The sequence below is a fragment of the Lissotriton vulgaris genome, chromosome 1_1 (assembly GCF_964263255.1).
Source record: "Lissotriton vulgaris chromosome 1_1, aLisVul1.2, whole genome shotgun sequence".
Lineage (NCBI taxonomy): Eukaryota > Metazoa > Chordata > Amphibia > Caudata > Salamandridae > Lissotriton > Lissotriton vulgaris.
In genome coordinates this window covers 126541755-126561065 of record NC_141685.1, presented here as the reverse complement: position 1 = coordinate 126561065, position 19311 = coordinate 126541755, and the positions used below count along the sequence as shown (strand labels likewise).

Sequence of the window (19311 nt, the reverse complement as noted above, 5' to 3'; positions counted from 1 at the left end):
CGGGTCCAGCCCCGGCTGGGCATGCGGCCTGAGTCTCACTGCTTCGTCGGTCCAACGAAATACCTCCTCGGGCGTATCAAAGAAATGCGTCCGGGACTGGTACACCACCCGCAGGCGGGCCGGGTATAGAAGAGAGTACTGGAGCTTCAGGCCCCGCAACTTAGCTTTGGCGGCCACAAAAGACTGTCTTTGCTGCTGCACCATTTTCGTATAATCCGGGAAGATCATAATGTTGTGGTTTTCATAAGTGAGCGAACCCTTGTTCCTTGCCTCTCGCAGTATGACATCGCGGTCGTGGTAGTTCAAAAGCCGAGCAATAACAGGCCGAGGACGCTCACCCTCCGGCGGCCGCTGAGTCAAGGCCCTGTGGGCTCGCTCGATCACGAAGCAAGCGGATAGTGCCCCTTCGGGGAGCCAGCTCTCCAGCCATCGGGTCAGAAACTGTTCCATGCCATCCTTCTCACACCGCTCCGGAAAACCAATAAAGCGGAGGTTGTTCCTCCGTGCGCGCCCTTCGGCATCCTCCACTCGGGCAGCGAGAGTCTTTTGGATACACTCCACCTCCGCCATTCTTTTCTTCAGTGCGCCAATGTCCGTTTCGGTCACCGAGATTCGAGATTCGGTCTCAGTGATCCGCTCCACCGCATTGCGGAGGTCTTGGCGCAGCAGTGTAACGTCCGCTCCCACTGCCCCGATTTTAGCATCGAGCATGTCCCAGGATTGGGTGATGGCAGCAAAGAATGTTGCATTGTCTGGCCCCGACCCGCCGCCGCCGCCAGTTGCCCGGAGCCACCACTGGGCCCCGTAAATTTATCAATGGGGCCATGCTTAGGCGGGCCTCCTCCACCAGCCCTGGTCATGGCCGCTCTCAGGCTCAGCGGGTCCTCTCCTTGGGCGGGGCGGACACCACCCGCGACGATTCTCAGTAGACCCTCGGGAGCAAATCCGCAGCAATGGGCGCAGGAGGCCTCAGGCCCCGGGTTGGGACGTCGGCACTGGTGTCCTCAAAGGAAAGAGTGACAGGGGTTGCTTCCAGGCCAGGGTAGTCCCGGCGTCGCGAAACTCGAGGCCCCGGCTTCACAAGGGCAGGGCAGGCCTCCACCACGTTGTGTCGCCTGCAAGTGTCCTCCCAAGGCACAGCACAGGAATACAGGGCACCTCTGCGATCTGTGGGCAACTGGAGCTGTAAGGCCGGGCCGAAATCCGCGCCGCCGATGCCACCTCCAGCAGCGTGCCTGCAACCGCCACCCGGCGTCCTGAAAATCGAGGTCCCCGGTTCACAGTCAGTCACTAGGCCGCACGTCGTCGCCGTCGCCTCAGGGTCCCAGAAGAGATGGAATCGCGGGATCAAGACACCGGAGAAGGCAGGACACTCTCCCGAACCGATGCCACTCACAAGGTACCAACTGCAGGCTCGGGGGCCAGGATAAATGAGCAGATTATGTCCGGGCCGGCGGGAGCTCTACAAGGCTGCGACCGCCATCTTCGCCCGCTAAGCCACGCCCCCTCCCAGCAGCAAATTTTTAAAGCTGCATGCAGGAGGAAGCTGCATGGATGGCAGACAACTATCTAAGACTCAATGGGGATAAAACTCAGATTTTACTTTTCGGAGACAATCAGGAAATTTGGTCCAAGGCCTGGAGGCCAGATACGCTTGGATTCTGCCCTCGCCCTGACTTCAGTGCCAAAAATCTAGGCATCATGGTTGATACCTGCCTCTCCTTGGGCCCCCAAATAAATAGAAGTCTCCACCTGCTTCGAAATGATAAGAACCCTCAGAAAGATATGTCAATTTCTCTCCCCCTTCCGCGTGGAAACAGGCAGTGATAGCCCTTGTGTTGTCCAGATTGGATTACTGCAATGCCCTTTATGTAGGGATCAATAAGGGTCTCCTACACCGGCTCCAACTTGTGCAGAATGCTGCTGCCAGGCTGGTGATGGGCCCTCCTAAATTCCACTCTGTTGCGGCTACCATCAAGAGCCTTCCTTTGCTTCCTTTGGGTCGAAGAATTGAGTTTAAAGTAATTCGGTGACTGTACCTAGATTCAGAAAATCTAGATGGGGGAGGTCCTTTTCGCTTGCTGCAGACAATTTGTTGAACTCCCTTCCGCTTTCAATTTCGATTCTGGAAACTCATTCCGTAAGGCCTTGAAGACCTGGCTCTTTACCAATACGAATCTGTAAGCCCTCTATCTATGGACACCCCTGATCATGACACTGATTGTAAAGGAGTACGGGGGTAACCGCAGATAGACCGTGAGATGGTACGGGAAACTTCTGATAAAACGCGTAAAGCGGATTATAACGATGCTTTTAAATAGCCTACAAACACTAGTCACGGTAAGTGGGGTATGGGGTTTAATTCTTCGATTGCTTAAACTAGAACAGAGATTAGATGGAACGCTCGGGGAAATTGGGGGTCTTGATGTACTTTAAAGTTTCCACAAAGGATGCGATTGCCAATCCACTAACATGTAAATTATATTAACGGTTTAGTTTCCACATCAAAAAGGGAGCCACCTGATGTATTAAATTGAGGAGGGTATTGTGACCGAGCTGTGGAGTTTGAAAAATGAGCAGTGAAATGTTGCACACTGTTTGACTGTTGTAGTAGATAGCACTGATAAATGACGCTTTACACTTGGCTTGATGCTTATGTACAGAAACTTAGAAGTTGGATTTTATTGATAGTTGTGTATATATTTTACCCCAGATAAACCCCTTACGAAGGGTAATCCCGAAATGCATTGGGTGTTCTTGAATAAATTGTGACCTGTGGAAACACGTTTCTCCTGTGTTGTTGTGAAAAGACTTTGACAAAGAAATGAAATGATTAAAAAAAAGTCGAAGAAAACAAAGGATAAAAAGATTGATAAAAATTGAGTAAATATGGATTTATTGGACTTGGCGGGGGCATAATTGGCTCCTCTTCAGTTTGGTTTCACAATTGCAGTGCAGTTGGGCGGAGCGAGGAGCAAGCTTGAACGCCGAACAAAGGTTAAAAATGAATGAATATGGAGAAAGCTAGAAGCGAACAACAAAAAAGGTGTGCATCTCATCAAAACTGTCTTTGCAATGAATGTTCATTGACCCTCATTTTTGGAGCTGGGTAACTATTTTGAAGGGCCTCAGCAAACATTGCCATTTTTTTCGCCTGAAAAGTCTGTGTGATGAAAAGTTCGACTTGAATTCCGTTTTTGGCTTTCACCAGACTAAAGGGGGGCAGCCCCGTCAATTGAAAGTGAAAGAAAACACTCACAGTCAGCACTGCCGACTACGCCTCATTGCTACCTTGGCTTGGGCGTGCACAGCATCATCTGATGTGGCTAAAACTCCCCCTAATATGTCTCAACCTCACTAAGCCCTCAGCAACCAGGTGGCGGTCAGCCAATGCCCATCAGGTAAAGAAGCATTGGCATAGCCAGTAGGTCTCGCCTTTGGGACCTTATAAGTCTCTGACCCCTCTATCTACACTGATGTAATTGGAAACTTCTCCCCACCACCAATCCTGACGCGCGCTTTCAGGTCCGTATGGAGATAGGCCAAAAAATGAACAAGGGCCTCATCCAGTCCATATTCTAAAAGGATGGACCATAGACGGGACCTATTGACAAAATCGAAAGCTGAGGACAGGTCCATAAAAGCGAAGTAAAGTGGCGAGTGCTGTGCAATAGTGTACTTCCCTATCATCAAATTAAGATTAAGACTTTGCTCGTTTGTGCAAACTTTACCCCTGAAACCTAGTTGGCATTTTTGTAAAATCTGATTGTCCTCTATCCAGGTTAAAATTTTTGTGTATAAAACGCTGCCTAAAATTTTAAGGGTGTTATCTATGAGGGAGATCGGTCTACAGCAACAAGGTTGTGTGCAATCGCCCTTTTTAAAAATGGGAACGATCGTGCTAGTAGACCATATCTTAGGCACTTTGGCACTGATTAGAATATTAAAAATATTTAACAACAGTGGGTCCCAGAAATCTGGTTTATGTTTAATAAGATCGATGGCCAACCCATCAGGGCGTGGTGTTTTATTGCCCGCACTCTGACGTATGTTTATTGATAATGAGACTCCAGGGGCACCCTATTAATAAAAGGGTCGGATTAAAAAGCAGGCTCTTGGTAAATAGTGGAAAAGTGACTTTCCCAGGTAGCGCTCATTATGTTGCATCTGATGGGAGTGAACGGTTGTCCCATTGAGCGCATCCCAGTGCTCACCTAATAACTGTTCCTTCCTATTAGCAATAGCCTACTTATATGTCAACCTTAAGGACTTGACCAAATCATTACACCTAGGGCTTTGAGATAGGGCCTTGCGGAGCTTCCTTTTGGCAATTGTGCACTGCTGATTGAACCATCTAGGCTCGCGCAGTACTGTACAAATGGGTTTAGACAGCAAGGATTTAATGGCTCCACTGAGTTCGGTAAAGGCGCTGATAGCCACTGGGTGTGCAACAGGGCCTCTAAACAGATGTTAATAAGATTCATGTTTCCACTAACCATAGAACTGAATCGGTCTGCATAATTAATGCCTCGCCATACCAGTCTGCGGTTATCTGTCGATGGTGATAGATCTCCAGCACCACATTCTGTCTGAGGCGTTGGAACTAGAGACATCCGTAACGTTACTTGTATTGGGTTATGGTCCCCAAAGATTGTGGCCATAATTTCGGCTTTAAGCAAGCTTGCTTCTAAAGCGGGGGAGATAAAAAAACATTATCAATTTCAAATGAACAGATTGTCCCTCTGAATGTCGGTTCAGGGGGTGCATTATCTTTTGTAGTTGCATCAATTTCCATAACATTAATTAAGTTATGGGTGTTCAAATGGTCCATTAGCTCTCTACCCCTATTGCATGTTTGTCTGCTGCTATGTGAATATTCGCTTGACCATGAGTAAGTTAGCTTAGCAATAAAATCGCCCCAAGACTGATTCCTACTGACTTAATGGAGTCTTTGGATTTTCCAATAGATGCAATAAAATTAAACAAATTTATAAAATGCATATTTGGAACAGAATGAAAATCATTGTTATAAAAATGAATTATCCAAAAGGAAATTCCCCTATTAAATAATATGCCTAAAATATTATTGTTGTCTATATGTACAGTTTTTATGCACCCCCCTGTCTTAATGTTGACCCAGATTGATAAACCCCCAAATGGTCGACCCTGCTTGGGGGTTGTTGCTAGGATATTATGGCTTTCAAACCCCTCAATATGCAATTCTTGTGTGGTCCATGTTTCTTGAAATAAAAGGATATCTTGGTCTTTAATAAGTTGTACCCAATCTGGCTGGTGAAGTTTAGAGTACAACCTTGCAACATTCCAGCTTAAGATACGGAGGTCTGAACTTGCTGAGGCCTTCGTTTGCATAGTGGGGATAAGTGGGTTGTGGGAATAGTACACTCAGTTACTGGCAGAGCATGAGGTAACCTAATAGCAGGATCAGTATTTTCCCCAAAAGTTGATAGTCAGTCTTGGGTCTCTAATCCAGACAAGGCCTCGAACCTATTAGAGGTAGTAATTCAAGAGGGATTGTTGGTGAAAGGAGCATGACTTGGTTTGTAGAAATAACCAAAGGGTAGTGCGCATATGTTAGTACTATTAGGTGTAATGAATTAGCAAGCCCTTAGTAGGTGTCTCACCAAAGAAGGTCTGCGAAAGTTCATTAGAATACTGTCCCCTTCTATATTTTTTGTAGATGCACTGACTCACCCAACCCTGCGTGCCATAAAAATAACCTTTATTTCGGATACATGGACGCTTCTATGCCTTGATAGCCAGTCTGCACATTTATTGCGTAGCTGGTCCCATGACTCATGCTTATCCCTCTTTAACACCTTGACTTCTACAGCAATTCCCCTCCTGTGCTGGAAATTGTTAAATTCCATGGATCATTACGAGCTCAGCTCGTCATGAGCACACAAGCAGTGTACTGCATGATTAGCTGAGCTCGTCATGAGCATGGAAGGGGTTAAAGTAGTACTCCTGACAGTACCAACACACAAGGGCAAGCAGCGGGCGGCAGACTCAGGACATCCTGATTAGCCATTGATACTTGGGGCGGCAGGAACATTAATGCACAAGGCACTAGACAACCTGTTCTGATTCGAGCCCCTGGGCCTGTTTAACCTATTAGCAACATCCCTGGTGGGGTTGGTATTTGAAATGGTTATTGGTATAGGTGGGTGAGGGGGTGGAGGAGCCGTTTCTATCTATAGGCAATTGACGCAGCCCCTGGATTGATTGTATATCGGGTGAAGGGTGATTGCAGGAGCAGTAACTCTGGCGGTTTACCACACAATTTCAGCATCTAAAATACTCATATCAACCCCTACACTATCGATGGCCCTGCTCCCATCAACCTCTTTGATTCCAGCCACCTTTACCCCCACTGTCCCCTTAAAACGTTTGGCTACTAAAATAGCCATCGGCCTTCTTATCCAGGGTAGAAGAAAAGAACTGCTGGGGAAAGAGTCGTGACCTCATTCTATGCCAATCTATGGAGAGGAGCTGTGTCTCCTATGTTTGCCCAGTCGTCCCTCCTTCTTACCGTCAATAGTGCTGTACACCATCTCTCATCGGGCTCCCGTTCCCGTTCGCAGAGGTGGGGAGAGCAAGCCTCAATGGTTAGAGCGGCAGACCCTGATGCAGAAGTCTAGCCCGGGACCAGGGTTCAATTCCCTGCCTCGGCGGGTCTTGGGCTCAAAAATTCCACGGACCTGATAATTCTCACCTCAGTGCCTATTCCAATCCACTCTGCAACTCTGGGTAATAGCTTGCTTAATCTCCACAACGGCACCCACAACTCTAAGGATGCCTGGCCTCCACCTTGGGGGTGCCCAGGAGTGGACACCTCACAGGGAAAGCCAGGATGGGTTCCACAGCGGTATTCATACAAGCGCCTTGAGACCCTTGCGGGTGAGTAGTGCGCTATACTAGCATCAATTTACTTTTTACACTTTTGAGTTGTTTATTATTTTTCCCATTGGTATTTTTCCTCTTTTGAAATTCTATTTCTTTTTGGTGGGAAGGAGCCGATGATGAGAAGTGGAACATACTGACGAGTACCAGTCAGCAGTTCCCTGGTGGTTGCTCCCGTGAGGTTCCTTCCTCCCGCCCACACTTTTTACTTTACTCTTGTTGGTGGACACACATTAGTGCCTGAGAGTGAGTAGGGCAGACACACCGGGAAGACACACGGTTGTTACGAGGACATCATAGAGATAAGCACAGTCTGTTATAAGAGGCATAGTGAGTGATAGGAGTAAGTGAACCCACACACACGAAACAACAGATGATGAAAAGGAATATAAAGCTTATAGATATCAGGATCAGGTTTTGTGTATGAATTGGATTCTCAATGCCCAGCACCTGGCATGTGTCCTGCATGGATCTGAGCTGGAGGAGTTTGCCCTTCCATATGAAAATCAGCCGGAAATGGTGACCCAAAGAATGCGGTATTCCCTGATTTCGAAGACGTGTGTTTGCCACTCGGAACACCCAACACTTTTGAAGAGGTATTAGAGCCAGGTCCTGGTACAAAGGTATGTAGTGGGCCTGATATCTTAGTCGTTGCTTGTCCCTGGCAGCACGTAGTATACACTCTTTTAGTTGAAAGTCTGGAATGCAAGCCAAAATATCCGGTGGGGGCGCCCAGTATGCTCCTGAAGAGACCCTGCAGGTATTGTGTGAAGTATGGACCTTCTTCTTTAGGGGGAACTCCCTTAACGCTGATGTTGTTTTGCCAAGACCGATTCTCCAGGGCTTCTGTGTGTGCCTGGAGATTGCTATGTTGAGCCCTGAGCCGGAGTATCTCTTGCTGTAGATGCTCCACCTCCTCTTCCCGGGCTTGCTCCTGATCCTCGATGGAGGCAACGCGGTCTCCAATGGCATCGACGTCCCGCCTTATCATAAGGCGGGATGTTTATGCCATTTAGGAACATGTGGCCTCCATTGGTTATCTCCTTCATCTCCCCGCTATTTCCCTTTTCAGCGTCTGCAAGTCGCCTCGTAATGCACCGAATAGCGACTCTAAAAAGGCGTGGGTAACTGGGGCTTCAGAGGTGTCTGCATCTTGGCTGATTTGTGTCATTGGCTGATTTGTGCCTCCCTTCTCTGCTGCCGGTCGTCGGGAGCTTGGTTAGCATCTTTTTTAGATTCTGATCCTTCTTGCTTCTCGCTGAGGACATGGCTCCTATATCTCTTACCACATCACCAGATCGGCCTGCCTTGTCGTGGGGGTCCCAGCCCCTGTGGGTGTCTGTCATCGGGTTGTCCTCACACTGTTGCATGATGGTGAGGGCCATAGTTGTCACTCCCTTTCAGTCCCTTTCAGTCTCGTCCGGGCCTTGCTGCCTTCGACCGTCTGCTATTGCCCTGCTGGGCATCTGCTGCTTGTTCTCAATACTCTAAGCACTTTGCGCCCGAACCTGCCGTGAATCCCCCTGTAGGCCAGCAGCCCTATCTGAGCCTGGAGCACTAGATGTCTTCTTGGACCACTGCAGCTAATTCCTGCACTATGTGCTTGCAGGCCATTGCCTCCGGTTTCCTCTGACTTAGCAGTCAGCTCCAGAGAGACTAATCCATGCCCGGGCCTCTCATCCATTGGCACCATGTGATTCTTACAGCGTTACAGTTCATATCTTATTCCCCTATTGGATTTTGTCATTTTAGTGTCATTTTGACTTTTACTTTTTTGGTTTCTTTATAAATATTTTACATATTACATTAAGTTAAGCCTGCCTGTTCGGTGTTTAGGTACCAGGGGGTTGATCCTAGGTTAATTGAATGGCTTTGAAAGTTCACTCTGACAACGGTTGTGATTGTTCCTCATCTACCACAAATAATAATTCAGTTTCTTACAGAAACTATCTGAAATTATCTGCAAAACAGGCAGTTGATAACCTACCAGGGTTGAAACACCCTGTGGACAAACTGGAATATGGGACTAGTATTGTGTGGCAATAGAACCTCTAAAAATATTCAGCTTGCAGATGAACCAAGGATCACGCTTGAATGTCACACCCTTTTAAAATAGGGTAGTCAGGAAAGTGTGAGGAATATATTGCAGCTATTTGCATTTTGACAGCCCCAAGCAAATTTGAGAACAGAGTGGATGTATGTAGCAGAGACTAGTCTGTTCACCCAATGTGAGTGGTGATATCCGCTTGGCTGATCTGCCTGAAGTTATGATGCTGCTGACAGTAGCGTGTCTGCCTGAAGTTATGATGCTGCTGCTGACAGTAGCGTGTCTGCTAAAAGCGATGGCGTGATTGGTGGAACAATAAAGCCAAATAAGAGAAAGTTATCTTCCGACACCGCAGTCTTCGTGACTGAGACCAGTAACACTGAAGACTCTAAGACTCAAAGCAGTATTTTCTCCTTTCAGAGCGTTATTGCTGCAGATGGAGTGAAGCCAAGAAGTAAGCATATTACTAAGGTACCAACAAAGTTTAATATTGTTCATTTGTATTAACTGTTTCTCTTTTGCAGCATTTGGAAATGCATTTTCTAGTTTTGTTGCTTTTTGGTTAGTTTTTTATTGTAGGCTGTTATCTTCGGTTTAAAGGGAATGATGTTGTGGTGTGTGACCTTAATGCTGCTGTTTACATTTCATTACCATCATTTGCTTATCCTGGAAACTACATACATACATGATTTGCTGCTGTAAAGAAATAATGCTCCTGTGTACTTCATGATTTGTCTTTCAGCACTTCATAGTAAAACCTTTCAATTTTTGACTCAATCATTTGGCAGAAACATAACTTAGTACCATTAAAATAGTTGTGATGGGGAACATTCATGTGGGGTTAGGACTGGCTCGACCAGAGTGCTTGCTGACTTGGAGGAGTATTGAGTTGACCACCTTGCCTGGTCCGGTGTGGAACCAAGCCAGCGATGCTTTGCTGCAGGCTCATTTGCCCTGATAGCTGGTCAACAGTTTGAGGAGGAGGAGGAGGCGAAGAGCTGGCTAAGTGTTCCATGAACCTGGCAGTTCAGTACATCCCTGAGAAGTGAGCTTTGAGTCGATGTAGTGGTCCTCTTATACCACGTGCAGTTCACCCTCTCCAAAGCCTCAAGAATTCCTGGGTGTGAAGGGCGGCTGATTCTGATTGGGTGCTTGATAGTTTTCCAGAAACTCATGTTCTTGATTGTTCATGTTTGTCAGTAGTTGATGAAACACGCCCCGGAGTTTTATCTCTTCAGTTGACACAAGTTGCAAGATAAGTTTCTTTGTCGTTTCAAAAAAATTATGAATGGCCAACGAGCCTCTGTAGGTCAAAGAATGGAAGGGCTGGGGAACTGTCATTCATCTCATTGCTAAGCAGAGCCATGTCATGCTTCATCCTCCGTCAGGCCTCTGATTTTGGCCAACATCGCTTAGAACACTGGGACTTTAGAGCCCATCCTTTTAATGAGAAAAACAAAACTACAAGTCCCACAATCAATAGCGGTGGAAGGTGTCAGACATGACCTGGGACAACATCCGATTCAGCCATCCAGTTCAATGTTTTAAGTATTTGACACAATATTGAATTTATAACCTTTGTTTTTTATGGTCATGAGTCACCAGAATACTAAAAACGTGTCTTTTATTTTCAGGGTCAATTAAGTAATGGTCACCAGCTTGGAAGCTCTGCTAATTCTTCAGTATTTGTCATTGATCTCCACATGTGACTGGTTTGGGTCTGCCCCTGCATCGTTCCCGATAACTTGCACAGGTAAGGAGCTTGTAGCAGCAACATGATAACCCCATACTCGTCTGTAAGAAGTGCGCTCCGAGGCAGGTATCCGATCATTTTTGTGAAACAAGGAAGGGGCAATATCTGCTATGTACATTTGTTAAAATAAAACGGTCAAATCACAGTATACTGTTCCAGAGGTTCAGTCCCAGCGACATTATCTGTAACTGAACGCAGACACCATAGGAAGCATGTGCTTTTAAGACAAGTTGCGTTCACTCACCTAAAGGTGACATGCTTTATCATTGGGCTATACTCGTCACCAGGCTGGTACTACAATGCCTGGCGGGCACCACTAGAGGGCACTCTGTCGGAGATCTTTTAATAAGTACGTTGGATGAGCATAGTAGGACAGAGGATGTTGTGTCATAAGATGTGAGATTGGTGAAAGTCTGAATATAAGATCAACTATCGGCCAGTTGCTGCAATATAGTTAATGTGATCTTCCTGGTCCATGTTGAGATTAAAAACAGTGGCAGAGAAATTGAGGAACTAATGGCCCCTATCACTGTGTGAAAGTGTCGATCACCTATGGACCTGCTGGTAAGCTGGGGTCTATACTTCAGGTCAACTTTTTTCATGCATTGTGTAGTCATGGAGCAATCTGTTGGCATTTCATCAGGACCAAATATGGGAAAATGGGTAAATGTGACCTAATCTTCTCCACAGCATGAGGAGCTCTGTAACTCAAAGCCCTGCACCGTGCATAGGTGATAAGATGCCTAGTACCATCTTACTACCACAGGTGAGCGCTGTCTAACAGAGTGCACTAGATACGGTAACCACCCTAAAATTCAGGGCATATTGACTTGTCCAATAGCGAGTACGCCGCATCAGAGGGCAACTGTTTTGAAAAGCACATGCTTCCTAGGGTGCCTGCGTTAGTTAGAGATAATGTCTGTGGGACTGAACCTCCAGAACAGTATACTGTGAGTTGATTTATATGAAGAATGTGTATACTGGACTGTCATTTTCCTCGTCATCTCTTGTGATATAAAACCACAACACATCGGGAGGCCAACAAATCTATCACACATTAAATGTAAAAATAGCAAAAGGCCAAGCAAACTAACAAGTGACAATTGTCTTTGCAATGGACGAGAGCATCCACCCTAAAGCAAGTTGGAGTATGTAATGCTAATACTACACAATGTATTTTTATACGCTTTTCTCCTAATAAAAGTCAATGGAACATGAACACGTGATAGAAACAGTTACTGAAACAACACTAATGAGTGGGAGGCAGGATCTTCTCTCGAGAGGAATGTGAGGAGTCCGTGAGGTACAGATAAAAGATACACAGACAAGCTGCAGAATTCACTGTTTCTGGAAATAACACTTCTGTTTGTCAATGTTCAATTTACTACAAGATGCAGGAAAGTGTGCTGATTGACATCACTAAAAAAAGGGTTCTGGGCCCTAATAGAATCATGTAACTTTGCAGGCATATTAAGGCGAACAGTCACATCAAATTAATATAAGAATATTGTAATTTGGTAATGCAATATATCAATGCCCGTTATGGCATTCATGTGTAACCAATTATCGGTATTAAAGAAACCAGTATATCCAGTTATGCTTTCTCAATTCCTTCTTCCTAGAGGCCACCACTGCTGCTATCCAGCTGTAGTCAGCGGTGTCTCCTGTGACCTGGAATCCTGTATTTAATCAATACCAAAGGTCGTCAATGCTTCTAGCCAACTCCGGTCACTGGTGCCACTCGCACCCCACCACCCTTGGGCCTGTTATTCTTTTAGCCAGCTCCAGTCAGTAGTGGCCCCTTGGAGCTGTATGTAAGCCTACTAGCCAGCTCCTGTTAGTACTGGCCCCTGGGACCTGTTATCATTCTAGCCAACTTGAGTCATTAGTAGCACCTTGGGACTAGTGATCATACTAACCAGCTTCAGTCAGTATTGGCTCTCTCAGACCTATTATCCTGCTAGGTAAATCCAGTCAGTAGTGACCCCTGTACCTTAAATCCTGCAAATATTCAAAACCAGAGGTCAACTCTACTGCCAACCAGTTCCAGTCAATATTGACATGTATTGTTACCCTGCTTGTCATGAATACCAGAGGCTAGCGTTGTTGCTAGCCCGCTCCAGTCACCAGTGGCCCGCCACATATTATCCTCAATAGGATCAATGCCCAAGGCCTGTGCAGCTGCTAACCTGCCCTAGTCAGTAGTGACCTCCCAGACCTGTTATTCTGCATATAATCAGCAAGGCTTCTGCCCTAATAACACTCTCCCCCACATCCTTATTGTATATTAGCAATGTAATTTATTTACAGCATACGGTAGGTACCGCACTTATTTCACACGATCCCAAAAACAAAGAAAATCTAAATTTGCCTAACCGTTCAGCACTCCACCTTGTCAAAAATGAAAATGACCAAATCACACCAAGCACTATAGCCTGCCACATCACATGGCACACTCAGCCACAACATGACAAGATACCACGGCAGGGATTTGGGGCCATTAATCCTCTGTTCGAGGCTTGTGTGCTGTAGATGCACATGCTTTACATACTCCTGCCCATCTTGTGTTGGGTCTGGATGTTTGCAAGTTGTTTTTCTTTGAAGAAGTCTTTCCAGTCACGAGGTAAGGTGACTCCACCTTTCGGTGATAGTGCGCATGGGCATCGACTCCATTGATAGATTGTTTTTTACCCCAAACGGGTTCGGATGTGTATTGCTGGGCTCCGAAACCGCTCTTTGGGTTCCCCGCAGTCCACTCTACCCTCAACTGTATTGTTTCAGTACCCGTTTCCCTATTCTCTGCGTTTCAAATAGATCGACAAACTCTCCATTTTCGATAGAAAACCTCGTGGGCAACCGTCGGGCTTTGCTGCTTTGGGCCAGCCATCTGCAAATGGAATGGACTCCATTCTATTTCTGTCCTGGGTGCCACGCCAAGTACCCTCGCAGCGACGTACATCAAGTTTGTAACCTATGCCTCTCTCCGGAGCAAAAGGAGGAAGCCTGCATAGCTTGTAAGTCGTTTTAGTCCAAGACGACTCTACCCGATCATCAGGCTCGATGACGAGAGAGGCAGCGTCAAAGCATTCAACACACTCTGGATATCTTCGGGGAAGAATCTGAACAAGACGAGATAGAAGCATCTACCATAGAAGAAGAGGCCCATCTCTATGCCAGAGCGCAATCGTTGGGGCAATCTGGGGCAGCCATGTGATTGCAATTCTACGTCATGCCAGTTCCATAGGCGACTGACCAAATGTATAGGTTATCTTGCGCCCTTCTGGCATCTAAATAGGCCTAATAAACAGTATTTGGGTGTCAGCTCAATACTTAATTATGTGGCATGAACCATTTCTTCAACAGCTAGTTGCCTGAAGGAGTGTATTTCATTGCAGGAACATGGTTAATGTAAGAAATCAGGCAAGACCCGACCATTCGATGAAGGTGTTGTGGCGTTAAGTAGGTTCTTTGCAGAAAATTATAATGTATCAGTCGAAAATGGGCATTACTAGAAACCATGCGTATTAGTTCACAGGCCCGCTGCCAGTCTTGATCTTCCATTGGAATGTAAGGCCCGTGTGTAGTGCCTACTGTATCTGATTGCATTGTTCTGTAAAGATGCATACTTAGGTGTCTACACGCTCCATACGTTAGCAGTATCTCAAGGGTTTGAGTTTCCGGCGGAGCTGTCGGATAGCATGGCCAGGTGTGCCTGTTTGTGTCTGCCAAGCCCGCATGCTGTAAAAATTGCCCCTGGCTTAGACCAAACTCTTTGCGGTCATGTTTAAAGGGGATAAGTCTCAACTGGGTATAATTCACCCTATTGCTCACATCCCCCTCACTCCATGCCTGGAAGGACATACTGAGTGCCATCTGCCTGATTTTTATATCCAGATTGGGAGCTCCCTATGGAATGGTGCGGTGGCAAACCATTGCCATACTCTGGCCGTCTGTCGCACAATATATGGAGTATCTCTCGGTGTACCTGATTCCTCCATTAACAGCTCTGGAAGACAACCAGCATCCACCATTCCTGCCGAGAGCCGCATTTCCCAACTAGGGACTGTGTTGAGCGATCGAGCTGCATGTTGCAATTGAACGGCATAATATTAGGGGTCGAAATGTGGGACCTCCAATCCCCCGCTGCATACGTCCTGGTCAGTGTGGCCAAAGCTATGTGTAATGGCCTTGTTGAAAGATTTAACAAGACCATGAAGGGCATGATCGGTGGACTTCCTGAAAAACTCAAAATAAGAAGGGATGTCTTACTGCCATGCCTGCTTTTTGCCTATTGGGAAGGGCCACAGAAAGGAGTGGGGTCCTCCTTATTTTAGCTTCTGTTTGGGATTTCCTGTCGGGACCACTGTGCCTTGTGAAGGAGGGTTTGGAGAAACCTCTTGTTGACCATTGCAAGATATAGTGGACTATGTGCTTGGCGTTTGCTCCAGTATGTATGAGTACGTGGAAAAAGCAACCAAAACATTGAGGAAAGCCTAGCTGGTGATGCCAAAAGGGTGCTATGGTTGAGTTCCAGCCGGGCAGATGGTGTGGGTTTTGGGGCCTGTGGTTCCTTGGGCTCTGCACGGTAAGTGGAGTGGACCCTACCCTACCCTAGAAAGAAAAGGGGCGGTCACCTACCTGGTAGACCCTGGTTCTGACAGGAGTCCCGAGAGGGTCGTCCATGCCCACCGCCTTACACCTTACTATGACATGGCAGATGTGACCATGCTCATGGTTCCAGATGAGGATCAGGAAGCAAAGAGTGAAACTGTCCCTGACCTGTCCAACAATCCAAAAGGTGGGTCAGTGGAAGGTGTAGTCTTGTCAGACACCCTACCTGCTCATCAGGAGACTGATTGCAGACAAGTCCTAAATCACTTTCCTGAGCTCTTCTTTTTGACCTCTCGCCAGACTGGCTGGTGTATCCATGATGTAGACGCTGAAGAAAGACTACCTGTCGAGAATAAAACATACAGGCAGACTGAACATGTGAAAGAGAGCATCAAAGCTGAAGAAAGCATGATGCTGGAATTGGGAGTTCTAAAGCCTTCTGAGAGCCCCTGGACCTGCCCAGTTGTCTTAATCCCCAAGCCTCATAACCAGGATGGTAAGAAAGAAATGAGGTTTTGTGTGGACTATTGGGGCGTGAATGCTGTGACCAAAAGCGATGCATACCAAACTCCATGGGCAGATGAACTTATTGACAGGTTGGGAGCAGCCAAGTATCTGAGTATGTTTGATCTCACATCAGAGTACTGGCTGATAGGTCTGACTCCAGGAGCAAAAGAAATATCTGCATTTTCAATCTCAAATGGGTATTTTTAGTTCACTGTAATTCCCTTTTCAAAGGTTGGTGAACTAAGCCCTTGCTGGATTGGAATCCTTGAGTGCAGCATTTCTACACAATATTGCTGTCTTTAGCTCCACCTGGAAGGATCACCTGATCCATCCTAGGAAAGTACCGGGGGCTCTGAGAAGTGCCGGCCTCATTATCAAGGCATGCAAGTGCCAGATAGGGCAGGGAAAGGTTGCATACTTGGGTCACCTTGTGAGTGGAGTCCAGGTTCAACCCTTATATCCCAAGATCTAGACCATTCTGGACTGGGTGGCTCCAACTACCCAGACTCAAGTGAGGGCCTTCCTTGGCTTCCCTGGTACTATAGGAGGTTTGTGAGGGATTATGGCACCATTGTGGCACCCCTCAAAGAACTGACTTCCAAACGAATGCCACAAATAGTGAACTGGACTGTGAGCTGTCTAAAGGCTCTTGACACGCTGAAGGTAGCAATGTGCTCTGCAGCTGTTCTAAAATCTGCAGATTATGTTAAGTAATTCATTGTGCAGACCGATGCCTCTGAACATGGTATAGAAGCAGTGCTATCCCAAAAACATGCCCAAAGTCAAGATCAGCTACTGGCTTTCATCAGTAGAAGGCTAATCCCCAGGGAGGGGGGCGTTGCCTGGCGATCGGCAAGATGGGCGCACTATAGTGTTGCTCTGCCGGCCGCCGATAAATATCCTTCACTTATCCTGCCTTCACCACGCCATCCATGGCTTTTGCCACTGGAGCTTTGTAGCTGATGTAGCGACTGATGGGCTGAGGTGGTTTTCGATCGCGCGAATGCCCGGAGGAGCGTTAGGCCGTGAGAGGGGTGAGCCGTCTGCACAGGTGTAATGGCGGCATGACTCTCCTGGCTCAGTGCGCTGTGGCCCCTTACTACCTGTGGCAGCTATCTGGGAAGGCGGAGATTGATTTGGGACATAACGGAGTATCTGTAGACTGCAGCTGTGCCGTGACCACAGATAAGTGACCTGTCGGGGGGCTGCGGACACTAGTTTGTGCCGTACCGGGGTTCGGCCGGCCGTGCTGGGCTCTGGAGACACGCTTGCGGCTGGCGGACTAGGCCGCGCCTAGGCCTCGTGAGGGGCGGTGGTGTCAGAGCGGCCGTTCGTTGCTGAGGCCCTCAGAAGATTAGCCCCCCGCCCACATCTACATCTCTCCCTGGTGGTATATACAAGCAACGCTGCACACGTTCACCTTTGCCCAGTTGGTGCCCTCGGAGACCGAATTCGGTGTAGCGAGAGGTGGCGCCTTCATGATCCGGACCTCTTGGGGGATGCGGAGTGGCTAGCGGTGCTGGGACTTGGACGCGGATATGGTGAGACTGCGCTGGCCCCCTGGGAGCGGGTCCCCTTTTGCGGTTCTCCTCGCGGTTTTGAATAACGGACCTTGCTTCAGACAGCTGGATTGTTGTTGTGGCTTTGCACTGCGGGCGAGCGCACCGTACTGGGCTGCGAGGCACCTTTGACTGTTGGATTCCTTACACCCTTCTGACCTGTTTGTATGGTGCGCAGCGTTCAAGTGTCTCACTCACAGTCTCCTGCTGAACATTCCCTGATGTTGTGGACTGATTGTGGAGCAGTTAGTAGTTGGGACCAACTGGGTGGCATCACTACTCCCTCTGACCGGCCTCTAAGAGTGAATAGTTTAAATACAACGAGGGGCAGTACTTGTGGTCTGCATATTGCCGACTGTTGAAGGGTGAGGCCATAATGGAAAAGCCAGAGAAGAATCAACCACGCCTCACCTGTGAGTTGCGTAAGGGGGCAAACCTACTCAAAACGCGGCCTCTGACTCAGAGCTGGAATCGCCCTCCCAGGGACCCTCAACACTGGAAAAATCGCTAGCTGCCATTCAGGCCAGTCTTCAATCTAATGACGGTAAGATCGAGGCCATCAATTGGAGAATGGATCACTTTTCGGCCAAACTCAACAAACATGCGGAACACACTGGGGAAGCGGAATAGAGAATATCAGACGCAGAGGATGGGCTCGCAACAGGTAGCGGCGAAGGCTACAGATATCATGAAAATTCTCGCTGTCGTACAAGTGGAGAATGAGGACATTGATGCGAGATCGAGGTGCAATAATATTTGAGTTTTGGGTCTTCTGGAATCAACAAATGTGGGCTGCCTTGAAGATTACATGGAGGCGATGCTGCGGGAGATATGCGGCGCGGATGACTTGTCACCTATGTTTGCGGTGGAGCAGACTCATCGCTCCTTGGCGGCGCACCCTCCTCCAGGTGCTACACCGTGCCCCATAATCGCTCGATTACTCAATTTTAGAGACCGGGACACTGTCTTACGGATCACTCGCCAGAAGGAAACAATCACGTACCAAAACAATACCCTATCGTTCTATCCAGATTTCACGGCACAGGTGCAGGCGGCCCGGAAGGAGTTTCAGAATGTCAAGAAGGTGCTACTCAAAGAACAGATACCATATGCCATCCTTTACCCAGCGAGGCTACGCATTGGGGAGGCAGGCAATGGAACATGGAGATGGAACATACAAGATCCCTACAGAAGTGCCGCAAAGGGCCAACTCCCACGTCTGACGTTGATGAGCGAACTGTGAGAAGTACATGGGCCCTGTGTTGTTGTGTACTAGCAGTCTGGCTTCCGGGCCAACCACAGCACCGAGACCGCCCTGATCGCAGTCACCGATGACATCCGAGCGCTGCTCGACAACGGAGAAACAGCGGCCCTCATCCTCCTCGACCTCTCCGCGGCCTTCGACACTGTCTGCCATCGTAGCCTAGTACAACGCCTCAGCAACGTCGGAGTCCAGGAGAAGGCACTGGAGTGGATCATCTCCTTCCTCGCCGGAAGGACACAGAGAGTCCGCCTCCCCCCGTTCAGATCTGAAGCTACCGAAGTCATCTGCGGCGTCCCGCAAGGCTCCTCGCTCAGTCCAACCCTCTTCAACATCTACATGAGCCCCCTCGCAGACATCGCACACCAGCACAACCTCAACATCATCTCCTACGCCGACGACACCCAGCTGATCCTATCCCTTACCAACGACACCGCCACCGCCAGAGCCAACCTTCACGAAGGGATGAAAGAGGTAGCCGAATGGATGAAGAACAGCCGCCTGAAACTGAACTCAGATAAGACGGAAGTCCTCATCCTGGGATCCTCACCCGCCGCTTGGGACGACTCCTGGTGGCCCCCCGCCCTAGGCAGCGCACCTAAACCAACAGACCACGCACGCAACCTGGGCTTCATCCTGGACTCCTCCCTCT

The 19311-nt window shown here is 47.9% G+C and overlaps 1 protein-coding gene across 1 annotated transcript in view; it reads left to right on the top strand.

Annotated features, from left to right (window-relative positions):
* The window catches only part of LOC147737743 (uncharacterized), a 123508-nt gene that overhangs the window by 26464 nt on the left and 77733 nt on the right, over positions 1-19311 (top strand). The window contains exons 3-4 of the mRNA XM_086942933.1: positions 9389-9439; positions 10603-10721. The gene's annotated coding sequence lies outside the window, so the exon portion shown is untranslated. The remainder of the gene's footprint in view (positions 1-9388; positions 9440-10602; positions 10722-19311) is intronic.